This window comes from Lagopus leucura, unplaced genomic scaffold (genome assembly GCF_019238085.1).
Source record: "Lagopus leucura isolate 7727_CA_CO unplaced genomic scaffold, USGS_WTPT01 Super-Scaffold_100004, whole genome shotgun sequence".
NCBI lineage: Eukaryota > Metazoa > Chordata > Aves > Galliformes > Phasianidae > Lagopus > Lagopus leucura.
Genome location: NW_024962264.1, coordinates 56,391,917 through 56,406,417, shown reverse-complemented (window position 1 = coordinate 56,406,417; position 14,501 = coordinate 56,391,917). Strand labels below are relative to the sequence as shown.

General features: G+C 37.7%; 1 long non-coding RNA gene across 2 annotated transcripts in view; it reads right to left on the bottom strand.

Annotated features, from left to right (window-relative positions):
* Positions 1 to 10,496, bottom strand: part of LOC122180119 — a 99,450-nt gene extending 88,954 nt beyond the window's left edge. For both annotated transcript variants that reach the window (XR_006178924.1, XR_006178925.1), the window contains exon 1: positions 10,361 to 10,496. This is a non-coding gene — a long non-coding RNA (uncharacterized LOC122180119). The remainder of the gene's footprint in view (positions 1 to 10,360) is intronic.
* Positions 10,497 to 14,501: the final 4,005 nt, after the last annotated feature.

Sequence of the window (14,501 nt, the reverse complement as noted above, 5' to 3'; positions counted from 1 at the left end):
GAGGTCTCCTCAGGGTTGTTGCACTGTAGAGAGGTCAAGGCACAGATACTCTCTTTATCATGATCCCTGCCTACTCCATTTTATATTCTGGGCAGATCAACTACAGCATTTTATCTGCCTCTATCTCAGAAAAAATAGGAGATAAAGGTTTCCTTGAAAACAACTCTCCAAAAAGAACAAGCCATCCTTCCAGTGGAATTTTGTATCTCAAGCAGGCTGAGACTGAGAAAGAAAAGAAGGCCTCGATCAGGTCTTACAGAAATGCATGGCTTATTTTACTGTTGACTTTAACTGGCTTTGGACCAGGCCCAAAATGCAGAGTTGTTTGATGAATCAGATACTTAAATGAAGCCAACTGAGAGGACCTGAAGAGGCTACATGCAGGAGACATTGCCAAATTCCACACATACAGCAAAGTGTAAAGTGAAGAAGCTAAATAATAAAAATAAAAGGTAGAAAAGAAGTGGACAGTTTGAAGAAAATACGCAGCATAAGGCTGATCTATGATATGTGTTAAGCATGAACATTTCACTCAACCAGCACAGAAGAAACCTACAGCTATCTAATTACACATCTCTCAGCTCATCAACACTGAATGAGACAGTGATAAGAAGTGGGCCAAAAATTGGTCTTTCAGCTAGTACTTGAGAGTCTACGTTAGCCTTCCTGATCTGATAGTGTGATGGAGAGGAGCAAAGAATATCTGTCAGTTTGGGCTGTATGTCAAGGCATATAAATGGCAGGAGTATTAAACTATGAATTTGACAACAGGGAAATGTGACAACAGCAAAGGTTTTTACCTCCCTAATGTAAGCCCAAGGAAATAGTGTAATTATCTTTTCAAGCGTTTTTTAGGGGTTTCCCAGCTCCCCCTCTAGTCCCTCAGGTCCCTCAGAGGGGTCTCACAGAGGAGCCCTGAGATCTGTGCCAGTGAGGGCTGGCTGTAAATGCCGATGTGTCACAGAGTAGAGGTCCAGACAGTATGAGAACACCATTGTCTTGTGGCCACCACTTTGCACACATACAGGTAGTCACTGTCGACTTGGATATATTATGAATATATTATGCCACCCCGGCTTATTTTGAGCTAACTGTCCATATGGGCTTACAGTCATTTATATACTTCAATAAATATCCATTTATTTCTAGTAGACTTCTGTTTCAGTAAACATCTACAGCAGATTTCTACAGTGAATTCCATTAAGATAGTCATGAATCAATGAAAAGTTTTTTCTTGCCTCCGTTACAAACCTGGCAATAAAACATGTTGTCTTTATTGATATCAGTACAATGAGGCTTTTGAAAGTTTGATGATGAACTTTGTGACTTTTTTCACCAATAAAGCAATTATAACTCAACAAGGTGGATAAGGTAGCCAGCAGCCATTATTTAAAATTAGAAGCTGCAGCACTAAGACCTCTTCACACTGAGAACTGTTTTCATATTTATGCAATACTATTAAACAGGTGAAAGGGACATGCTAAGTCCAACACAGCTCTTTTTAATACATGGAGGGAGAAAAAGGAGAAAAAAAATGAGATTCAAACTGTGAATTTGCCTTAAGGCCTTTATAACCTGGGTAAGAATGTCATACTCATCTATGAAGCTCCCTTCTGAGCTTAACTTTAAATCCCTGGTGCAAAAAGGATGAAAAGGATATGTCAACTTTCTGATAGTCCTGAGCCAAATAAAAAGACAGAGGGACCACTGAAACACATGTCTAAATTACACAGCCAGCCCAGCACAGAACCTAAGGTAGAGAAGTATTTCAGCAGAGAACCTGCTTACTACATAATACAACTGTTCACCATAAGACATCTTCTTCACACGAAGTAAACTGTGCTTTTTTCAGACTAAGTACTTTTTTATTGTAGACTGAGGAAAAATGATAATCAGGATTAAAGAAAATACAAACTCTGTGTGAAAGACAGTCTTCCTACAAGATCTGAAACCTTGAGCAGAACAGTTAGCCTTTCAGAAAGCAGTACATCCAATGAAACGCAGGTAGCTAATGCCTAGCAGAGGGAGCTAAAAGCTGGCATGATGTTAGCTGATTTGACTTAAGTCCTAGTTTGGACAGTTTCCAGGACAGAATATAAAAACTGTGATTCAACTATTTCTTTTCTTCTTTTCTTTATATTCTTCTGGAAAGAAAGAAAGAAGAGAAACAAACAAACAGAACCAGTTTTGCTTCTTTTGTTTATGGAAAAAAAAACAAAAAACAAAAAACAAATATTTCCAGTAAATACAGGAGAATATGGATCCCACTACAGAATGATGATAAAAACTCATCTGAAAAATATAAGTCTATGTTGAAAAAAAGGTTAAGCTGTGAAATAGGTGCTGATCAGGATCAGGATGGGGGGAAGATTCAGATCTTCTGATGGCTATTTTTACAGGAAATGCATATTTAAAATACCCCTAACAAATTCAAGGGATTCTAATGACTCTGCAGTACAGATCAGCATGAATCCATTAATGAAAGCTTTACTTTGCTTGAGCTATATTCTAAGAAGTTAAAATGCAACTCAATAAACAGAAGAGGCTTCTTGCCAGTTATTTATTCTTTATCATTTGCTGAGTGCTGACAATGTGTTCTTTCCTGTGCATGACACAGGAATGGAAGGGGCTTGTGAGATTTACATCTGTAATGTATAATTGATCCTCATACACTGTTATTAACTTTGTTCTTATGGGCTTTGCATACAATGGGGAGTTATTAGGAGGGCTTTGAAAGTGGAGTCATGGGTAATTTGGCAAACTCTGAATGGGAATTTGGCTTCCTGCATGTTTTCCATTCATATATTCTATGTCCACGTCTAGCCTTCTTTCCTCATTAATCTAATTTCTTTCTGATTGTTCTTTGCTCCACAGTTCCAAAACAAAAGAAGAAAAAAGAGAGATTTTAAATTAGTTCCATCTCATCAAAAAGAAAATGGGAAAATTTTCTGCAGTACCCATAAAATAGCAAGTTACTTTATAAATAAGTACATAAATAATAAAGCATTTAAAAGCAGTTGAAACTTCCGTGCTTCTCTATTTTTTTTTCTTTTCATGGAGCCACTGTTTAATTTACAGTAAGTCGGGAGGCAGGAGGGGTGGTAAAGTTAAGCTCATGCTGTTGAGAACAATTATCCTGGCCCAGAGACATATGTAGCCCCAGAAGGTTGAACAGACCACCATAGCTTAAAGGCACTAAGATAAAAGGGCACGTGCTGCGTGGGCCCAGTGGGAGCAAGGCCACAGCCTGCAAACAGAGCCCACTCTGCTTTCATTTGATTTGTGCCTGTTTTTGTTTTTTTTTTTTCTTTCTAATTTTGATTTATTTAATAAGACCCTGGTGCATTCATATGAAAGAAAAAGAGAATGGTAGCTGGGACAATGTGACAATATCAATCTAATATTTGCTCCAGATAAAAATAGCTGGGCCCTGAGTTATGGCAACTCTCTTTCTAAAAGACTGAAGACACACAAACAAGATGTGAAGTAAAATAGATGAAGTCACAGAAAATTTAAATTCAGCATCAACAGAGTAACAGCACCTTTCCTTTTTTCCCTGTCTCATTAATCATGCTGTTTAATTGCTGGGATAATGATTTCACAAGTTTATGTAGTACACAAAAGGATTATCCTCAAACTGCACACAGTACTTGGCATTTACTTCTACATATGCCATCATCTCTGCATTAAAATGTGTTTTTCATTTTTCCTTTTTCTGTTATCCAGTTTTACTGAAAAATTACTTGTATGTTGTTCTCAAAGATGGAAATACATAGCTGAAGACATCAGATAGCAACTAATAAAGGAAAAGAAAAACAGTAAAAGAGATAAAGAAATTAAAGTTATGTGGTTTAAAAGCCGAAGTACTACTTCTAACAGGAAATTCAATCATTTGTTAGGGGTCTAGTTTTGTTTTGTATCAAGAAAAACAAGTGGAACTGGTAGCTGAAGTCAGATTTCTAAAAATAACAGAATATCAAAACTTTTTTTTTCAGTGATCTTACTGGCCAGAAAAATCTGATACTCATCTGTCATGGATGCCTTTAAGAAACAGCATACCTACCTGCATTCTTAAACACTTAATGTTTAATGCCTAAAAACTGAAATATTTTAACAAGCTAAGTGATCGATTATTTTCTTTGTTATTCCTCTCATTGCTTTTTGGACTAGCAACATTTTATTGCTGTTATCCTTGACTTCTTTTCCCTTTGTTTCCATATAGATTTGCATAAGGAATTCCCAATTATCACTTTTTTTTTCCTCCCTGAAGAACAGTGCCAAAACCACACTAAGTATTATTGCTTCTCATTTCCAAAATGGAAGAAGGACACACCAGGTTTCAGTGCACTATTCTGATCCTTTGAAATCTTCCAACAAACTACGAGGCATCATTTTTCCTTATGTAATCATACAGAGAGAGACTGATTCCATAACTTGACATTTCCAAATTCCCCCCTTTTCATTTTGAACTGTTAGGTATCTGTTTGACACAAAAGCTATCTGCCAAAGGAAGAGCAGATAAAATAAGAAAATTCTGTTTCTCATATTTGTACTGTTTTTTTTGCCCTCCAAATTGATGTTTAAACAGATAAAGAGTGAGTTGTTGCTATAGTAGTATTTAATGATGTCAGGCATGTACAACTCGCACTTTGTTTTCTGTACTTGGTGGAAAAGCAGCTCAGCAGTAATCCTCTCAGCTTACCCCTGTGTGCTTCATGCTGCAGTACGAAGAGCTATTTTGAGCCATTTTCTAAGCTGAATATTTGTAACTCCTTCTGACAAAATTTTGGCCCCATATGAGGCAAAGCAATGATCTCTGAAGGTGAGATCATAGTCACACATTTTGCCATAGCAAGGAATGAAAGATTGATAAAAACAGCTTAGAGAGACCTTTGTCTGATGTTTTATAAGAGAGATATCAGAAAATTATTTATTTTTCTCATACATGTTAAGTTACATTGTGATGTAAAAGGTGTAATTTATTTTGGAGGAGTACTCCTTGCTTTAATCAATGCCCTCCTCAGATGAGGCCCTGAATCTAGACTCTAGAATTAATGATTCAGACAGTAATATCCGTGCCTATTCCCGTAGTGATTCTATTTTAACCTTCCACATACAAAATATCAAGATGTTAATCTCGTGAAAAGGAAAAATTCATGTTTAGTCTCAAAATGACAACTTTCCCTTCGCCTCCTCATATCTCGTGCCACTGCAGCCATCAGATCAGGAAGAAGAAGCATTACTTTGCGATCAGTTGGGAGCATTCATAGCACTGTGATAAATTGCTCTTCCTTTCCTTCACCCCTAAAAGTTGTGTGATGTTGAATTACAAATAAATTTGAAACCACTGCAATCAGCACATGGGGACTCCATGAGCAGAAATGAAGGTTAAATTCAAAGGCTAAATTATTTATTGCAAAGTATTTGCTTAGCACTTTCACTAAAGAACAGCGGAACAAATGAAATTGTTAGATGCAACACATATTAAGAACAAAGGCTGCAATCCCATTTCTTGTATTCTGCGCTTAAATTTCCCCTGTGCTTTAAAAAAAATGCAGCGTTAGCTTTCCCCTCTCATTAAAATGCCTCTCTTCTAGATTGAAACTAACTTGTATACCTTTGTTTTCTGTTTTCAGTTTACATGAAAATCACATGTTCTGAAAAATTCAATGGGTGCAGCGAATGAAAACAGAAACAAGCAATGAATCGGTGCATGCAGCTATACAGGCAGTGGACTGTACGGGTAAAGGGTCTTCTTGTCACCGTGGTGATGCACTGCAAAGGCTACAACTCATTCAAAACATAGAAGCTGCTCTTGCTATGCTGTAGGAAAACTTCAGTGTTGAGGGACACAACTGCAGGTGTGCTGCATTCAGAAAGGAATGGTGTAGAGGAATGAGCTGTGGGCATCACCTGAGCCTCTGGCCTGCCCCACCTGAGGAGAGGGACCTCAAATCTCCAACTGGGATTACACAACAGATATCACTGGAGGTTTCTGCAGCTTTTCATCTACCATCAATACATAGAATTCCTGCACCCATAGATACGATGCTCAATCCCACCATTCTCTATCCAAGGTGTCAGCACAGTATGTTTGGTCAACAGGGGATCTGCCATTAACTTCCAAGTGTGGCATTTTCCCAGCCTCACACTCATATTTCTGAGTCAGTCTGTGCAGTTCTGGTAAGGCAGACTCACTGAAGGCACAGAAACTTTCCTGCTGATCCCCTGGGAAAGAGGCAGCACGCTATGTTGGCTCTTTCTGCTACATTTGAAGCTTTCCTGCTCTGTTATTTTTATGCACTCCCTCAGCATCTCACAGCCAAGGGAGCGTAGCATTTTAGTCATTTAGAGCCAAGCTCTGCCCTCACTTACACCCATGCAACTCATGGCCCTGGGAGACAAATAAATCTGCCAAGAAACCATCGTTCAAAGTTCCTTTTCTTAAAGAAAAAACAACACCAAAACAAATAGAAAGATTTTGCAGCAAACGAAGTGTGGTCAAGTAATACAGAGCAGAGCTTTGAGTGAGTTATGAACTAATTTTCTGTGATGCAGTGTATTATGAACCTGGAAGACTGGAAGCAAAACTGGTGAGGTCTGCAGTTACTCCAAATTCAGGAAAACAAAGAGCATCACCCCACTTATACATGCATACAGGTTCTTTCTGCTTCTGATCCTCTATATCAATCAGTACTCATAGTTACAATGCTAAATTTCTGGTAGAATGGCCTGAGTAGTACTATGCATCTTCCAAGTTAAAGCATCTAAACCCCTCTTCCAAGGATTTTTCAGTGACACTGATGCTCTTAGAGTAAGTTCTCTCAAGTGCCTTGCATAAAGCTTCCTTCTGAATTTCTGCTTAAGAAAACATCCCATTTACTTCAATAGGCATTCTTTTAATACTTCAATAAAATGGTAGATTTTGTGAAGATTGTAAGAAGACCTGCAGGACTCACTGTAGCATATTAAATCATCCTAGTTACTTTCTTTTTTTAAATAAAGAAACATTTATTTAGCATTCACTGCTAAAGAAAAATCACAAACATTAACATCACTGTTGTAGGTTCCATGGTGAATCTCATGAGGTTTAACAAAGCCAAGTGCAAGGTCTTGCACCTGGATTGTGGCAACCCCACTATCAATACAAACTGGGGGACAAAAGAATTAAGAACAGTCCTGCTGAAAAGGACATGGGGGTGCTTGTAGATGGGAAGCTGGACATGAAGCCAGCAATGTCACAGCCCAGAAAGCCAACTGTATCCTGGGCTGCATCAAAAGAAGTTTGACCAGCAGGGCAAGGGAGGTGATCCTGCCCCACTACTCTGTGCTGGCCTCACCTGAAGTAGTACGTCCAGATGTGGAGTCCTCAGTACAGGAGAGACATGGACCTGTTGGAGTGCATCCAGAGGAGGACCACAAAAATAATCCAAGGAATGGAGCACCTCCTGTGTAAGATCAGGCTGAGACAGCTGGGGCTGTTCAGCCTGGAAAAGAGAAGGCTCCAGGAAGACCTGAAAGCGGCCTTTTAGTATCTGAAGGGGAGGAAGGCCTTGTAAAAAAGACTGTAGTTTAAAAGTATTCCCAGCAGCCATAGAATTATTCTAATTGGTTTATTCTTTTTGTTTTAGCTCCTTCCTTCTCCCTTTGTTCTTGTATCTTCCCTGATACAAGAAAACTGCTCATGCTTCCCAAGTGCACTGAGTCACATTTTAAGATCACCTACAGACTTCTATTAAGTATCCAGCATCGTTAGGTGTCCCTGATGGAACTGTAATGAGATGGGACTAACTGATGGATTAGACCTTCTACTCAAGATGAAGAGAATAGAGTAACCTTTGAGGTGAAGCACACCACAGAATAGTACAATGAAGGTGATATTTCAAGATTAAATGTCTCTGTGCCCTACCAAGCAAAATATACTGATTTATTAATATTAAACCCAATTGTCACAAAATGCATGCTCTCAGCACAAAGTTTATATTGTATTTGTGTTTCAGTAGATTCAGTCTTTGAATATATTTTTGGTAGTTTTTGTTATTCAGCATGGAATTTCTCTTTGTACCTCAAAAAGCTGAAGGACCTCAGCAGAATAACGCAGTTGACATCTCCCATGCAGTTTCTTTAGCTAGCAAAGACTTTTTTTTCCCCCCACAGAGATAGTTTTCTAAAGCACCATTCCGGAGTACTGCTTTGTCTGGGTTAAAGTGCTTACTTTGGGACTTCAGTGAGAAGCATGCTCACAAGCTCATGTTGCTCTGAAAGTAGTGCTTCCTATTTATTTCCATGAAAATTACAATAGATACAGAGAGCTCAATAACACTATTTGATAAAGCAAATAGCAAATTCACAGCTCCAAAAAATTATTTCTCAACATAGTCACCTCCATGAGGTATGCATTTTTGCCAGCAATGTAAGAACCTGCATAAAAATCTGCACCAGCAGAAGTGTCCCACTGTTTCAAAGTTGTGATGATTGTGCTGTGGTTAGGAAAATGTTGCCCACACAGCCTAACTTTCACTGGCATAAATGGATGGAAGTCAAAAGGCACCAAATCCAGACTATATGCTGAGTTTAGCAGGACCTCTACTTCTATACCACCACCATCTGCTCTTATGTCATGGGCCAAAATAATGGGATAGGAAGCATTACTTTTGGAGCAGTCCTCACACATCTACACATACAGATGAACACGATAGAGACCTGTTGGTCAAGCAAAGTCCTGGAGGCATACAAGTTGAAGCAAGCTGCCTCTAGTGCATAGTGACCATGTCCCTCTCATAGAGTACTTGAACTGGCTCTTCTCTGGGTGCTTGTTGACCCAAAACATAAAATTACTGGGGAAAATGGGATCCAGCTAAAAGCAGCTGTAATAGTGTATAGGCTGCTTGGCACTGCTGAGGGGAGATGGTGGTTTATAGCATAGATGACAGAGTAGGTGTGGGTAATATGGAATGTGTTGGTCCAGGAGGATATAAAGCCTTACAATATACTACTGACTCTAAAAAGAAGCCAAGATCAAGGTGGAAGTTATGTAAAACAGTCAGGCACACTTTTTTATTCATGGAAATCTTAAGGGAGAAGAGCTGGAAACAATGTTCACCTCGCATATTTTTGAACACTTAATTGAATCACAATTAATCGATTAGGTACTCTGATTGGGAAAGGTGAGAACCGTCAAGTGCCAGATTCTGAAAGTGCTTGTTAAGGTTTTGTTGAAGAATATCTCATTTATTTATTGCTCGGTGTTGCAGCAATAAGTAGACGGCTGGTATTTGAGTTTATGGTGATAAATAGTAATCAAAGCAAAAAATTGCCTGAGTGAATATAGAGACCATTAAAACCACACTTCTGCTCAAAGTGTAGTTTATGGAAATGCCCATTCAGAATCCCAAGTTACTGGCAGAACGGAGAAATTCCTTTCTGAGACGTATTGAGATCCGATGTGGTAGTGACACACCCACACTTTTTTTTAAACATATGTTTGCAGTTGCATATCTTAATTACACGAATGTGACTTTGTGACTTCAGTGGGCACATTGTGCATCCCTGCATCACTAACTTGGGAGCCCTGGATCTGGTTACAGAGATGGGAATCCCAATATCTGAATTTTCCACGTTGTCTCTCTTGATAATTTCCACAGGGTTATTCTTCCTTCATATGAAAATCCCAGTGACTTTACACACAGAAATACATGATTTTAAATTATAAATGATGAAAGAAGTAACAGAGCTATGAGGATCACTGCATTGCTCATTTTGTCATGCTACATTTTCATTTCTTTCAAGACTTTTCCATGGCAGTCTAAAACTTGGAGAAATACAAAATCTGACAGTAATTGAATTATATTGTCAACATGTTGTAACACAGTATTTCTACTTACTGCTACGGATATTGCTCATTAAGTCTGTCCTTTCAGGAAATAAATGTTGTTCTGCTAAACCTCACCTGATCCCTGAAAGCACAATTTGACCTAAGTGCTACAGACTCCACACTGACAAAGTTCTCTTCTCAAAGACACATTTCAAAGAGCTTTTGGGTCAGGTTTTATGCTTATGACTCATGAATAAAAGCTCTCATTCCATCCTGTAACATTTAACTCAAGGTTAATCGTTATATAATACAAAGACACCTGAGAAAAAGATTACCCTGCATATACACTCTCCAGAATACTTTAAATTTTAAAATCCTTGCCTTCCTCATCAAACTCTCTAATTACTTAATTAGAGTTACAGTAAGTATCTAACAAGCTACTGTGGGCTCTCAGAAATTTAGCTTTCAGTAATTAAAACAGCAAAGTCCTTATAGCCTTATAAATCTTAAAACTTCCTTTTCCCCCACCCCTTTCCTTTTTCTTACCTTAAAAAATTATCTTCAATTTTCTTTCCATTTAAGATCCTGTTCTTACTTTCCTTGACCATAATTGCTACCATAGAAAGTACCAAATTTACAAAGCCTTTGTCTACACCTCTAAAAGCCTGTGCAGGGTGTTCTCCTGGCCTGGTTCCAGACTAACAGAATCACCCAGGCAGCAGAGCAATGCCAGGCATTTCCAGACCCAACTGGAAATAGATAAGAAGATTATGAGCAATGTGAATTGCCCTTTACCTATTTTTCTTTACAACATTGCAGTAGAAGTCTTCCTCAAAATTAGGAAACCACATAGCCTCTGATAAGAAACTCAGTAAAGCCCTGCTTGTGTTTCCCACTTGTGGCATCCATCAGCCACCAGACTAATGAGACCATTTCCAATTTCTCAGCTCACTGCTGAGGTGAGTGTAGAACAGAACCCCAACATATACGAGGTAATTACCAGTCTACAGGAGCAAAGAGTTAATTGAAAATCATAGTCTCTTTCAGATGATATCAAGCCTGCAATTCTCCAGTGCTTCCAGAAATGGTAATCACTCAGAGAGCACTTTTCCCTATGCTCTCACCCCCTGAGGGTGAACTTACTCCACAAAAAAAAATCCATCCATATCTTGCACGCTTTATGTATCTTCCCCATGGAGTATGCATTTTATGTAACAAGATGATTAATTCTTCATCTTTACATCTGGGAGAAAGTTCCTTGAAGAGGTAAATCTAAAGGATTGAGGTGATGCTGCCCTAGCTGAAACAGGCTTTCATGAGGTTTTACTTTGCTTTTGTGCTCTAAAATGTTGTTATTTAAATGGATTTGATGCTAGTATGTGAGAACAGAAAAGGCTTTTGCTATGCTATTTGAAGATAATTGATTTTCATCTTGTCCCCTGTGTATTTAGTGCCTGCTGGGCATTACGTGATAGACTGTACTCTGTATCTGCTCTTCATACCAGTTTTACCTGTTCACAAAGCTAGAAGTATATCTGGCTCTGGTATTAAATGATAGTCAGCATGACTGATCCCTGGGAACTTCAGCCCTATGTAAATTTTTAGCTGTTGCAATGGAATTCATGTCACTGAGGAGATGCTATTCTTGTGCACCTTCAACTCACCTTCCTTGATTGTGAACACTTAGCAAGGCATTTCACTCACTTCACTCACTACAATCTACCGTCAGTGGGCTGCCTTAATATGAATGCAACGTCTATAACATTTGCCCATATATGTAAAGAAAGGTCTAAAATAGGTACCTATTTTACATATTCATAACTACTCTGAGTGAAAAATTTTAGCCCAGTCAAAAAATAAACAATGGTAACTTGCTTCAGAGATGTTTGATGTCCTTATCTTTCTTTCTGTAACAGAACTTGCAGCTTCCATTTTTTTATTAGAAAACACTGATTCTGTACACGGAACAACAGATGAACAAATCTAACTAGTTCTTTCCTCATACAGTTCCAGAGATCCATTCTTTCTGTCACAGTGCTTGAAATAAAATCAACTGTTTATCCTGGAGTTACTCCCTGCTAAGATGAACAGACCTTTCTTTTCTTACTCTCCTCCAGCAAACAATACATCTTTTTGTACATACTCTCAGTTCTCCAGAAGTGTATTGCCTCACGAGTGCAAAAATACTGATGAATGTTGCTGATGGGAGCTCCTGCAGATAACCATTCATTGTGAAGATACTGAACATGGTATAAGTAAATACATCTGCAGGTGCTGTTACAGCTAGGCATATTTCCAGTACTTCATCAAACTAACTGGCAATTCCAAACTACTGTCTTCCACATAGGGAAGTCCAAAAGAAGAAGAGACTTTCCCAAGTAATAGGGGAAACCTGGGAAAGGCCAAAAGCTTAAGTTTTGATCACCTGAACCTCACTGTATCCATTAACTTATGACTACTACTCATAAAAAGAACAAAGGGGAGGAAGCAAAGGAGAAAATTCACTTGAAGTGAATTCTAAACAAATCATAAAGTCACTGGAAGCTTGCAGTGCTGCTCTAGTGACTTAGATCATCAAGACCTAGGCTCTGTTCATTTATTCATTCTTAAACTATATTACCTGTTTTCTGCTTTAATACTGGTTTTCAGATATTTAAAGACTAAAAGTTAAGAATGCTAATGCCGCCCTGCATAATGCATCCACTGTGCTTATCAGGTCTCTCACTGTAAACCTCAATGTATTTGGGCTCAATTTCCTTTAGCTTCAACTTATTTAAAACAATGAATCTTTCAGACATTCCACTAAACATGTCAATGGAACAAACAGCAAAATTTGAAAGTGAATACGAAAGTTTGGATGGAAATATTCCAATACTGTCATATTTTATTTGGAAAATTGTTTAAAAACAGTTTGTTTTAACCTTATAGTTTTCAGTTAGAGTAAATAAACCAGTAACTTCTGAGCAAACTATTTTGGTGATATTGAAATAAATTATTGTGAGATACAGCTTTTAAAAAAAAATAAAACAAACCAGGGGATTTCAGATTTCATTAAAATTCACAGACTTGTGAACTACAATAAAATTGTGGCATTCTTGTGTGATTGGAATCCTGTTTTTACTTCCTATCTCTTATCAATACTAGACTGAAAGCATACAGTAAGTAAAATAGGAAGCAACCAATGAAAAGGCTGCAATTGCAGGGCCTGTTTTGAGGAAGTTGATGTAACCATACTGTGGACAAGAAACAGATCTTCGAAAAACAAATACAATTGTAGGCTGAGATAGCTCCTAAAGATGTCGAAGTTAAAAGAACGGTATTAGCTGAAAAGATGATGCATACTTTATCTTATTGTTGTGAAATATCTCTAAGGCTGCAGTGACCTGAAAGTGTCTAGCAGTTCTGTTCTAGAAGCCTAGATTTAGAGTTAAGCCAGACTTCATCCTTCAAGTGGTCTTTGCTATTAGGGAGCAAAAAGTAAAGTAAGATTTCTCACCTAGAAGTTTTGTTCCATGGTGTATTCAGCATTATAAAATTCATTTTTATTTGATAGGGTGGAAAGGTGGCTTTAAAGCTCTTTCTTCCAGTGCTCTGGGATGACTGAAGATATGGTCCTAAGAGATTGTGAGACATCATTAATTTATTTGAGGAGAAGTTGTGTAGGTTCAAGATGAGGTCCTACACATAATAAGTCTCATGGCTGTTAGATAATTCCTAGTAGACTGTCATAAGCATTATTAATGAGTCCCTGTTAATGGTTTAGGAAAACCCTTGGTTGAACTCTACCTGCAGTTCCATTCATTAATTGCAGTAATTAACATTGAGAGCTGTAAAAGCTTAATAAATGTTTTTTTCATTAATACATACAAGATACAGTGAAATCAGGGACTTACAGAGCCCCAGATGTGAAGTGTATTTGAAGGAGAACCAGTTTTCCAATAGCAAACAAAACTTGTAGATTATCATTTGATATTTGCATAGAGAGAGAAATCGTATATCAGAAGGAAGTTTTCTATCCCATTGGTAGCATGGCAGAATTCATCTTTCTATTTGAGTCATCTGTTTCTATTGGTAGTGGTTTCTTTTCTGCAATTTTTGTGTGGTCATGTTTGTTTGGTTGATTTGATGTTTGTTTGGTTTTTTTTTTTGTTTTTTGTTTTTTTTTTTTTTTTGCTAATACAGTGAAGATTCTGGCACAATTTGGATGTTGTTTGTTTCAGCAAGTAATCAAAAAAATGATGATGATGATGGATTGTTGTTTGAACAGAATGCAAAGCCAAGGTATGAAATAGTTTATCTGAGAGAAAAAAAAAAAAAAAAAATGAAACTAAAAAACTTCCTTCATAAATTAGACAAAAATCTTCAAACAGGAGTGGAAGTAATTGAAGAATATCTTACTAGATTTCATTACAATAATAAGAGAAAACAAAACAAAAGTATAACAACGAGTCCCCAAAGCAGACACAAAACACATTAGAAGAATTGATACAATCAGTTCAGTCTATTTTTTCTGTCAAGAGCACACAAAATTTGGAAATGATCCCCTCATGGGAAATGAAAGCATCAGGTAGAGTTACCACCAGAAAGAATAAGTAGGTGGTAGTATTCCCTTGAAGAGCAATGCATAAATATCCATCAGAATATGATTACAGAACCCATAGGAGGATATTAGTAGGACAAATTTATA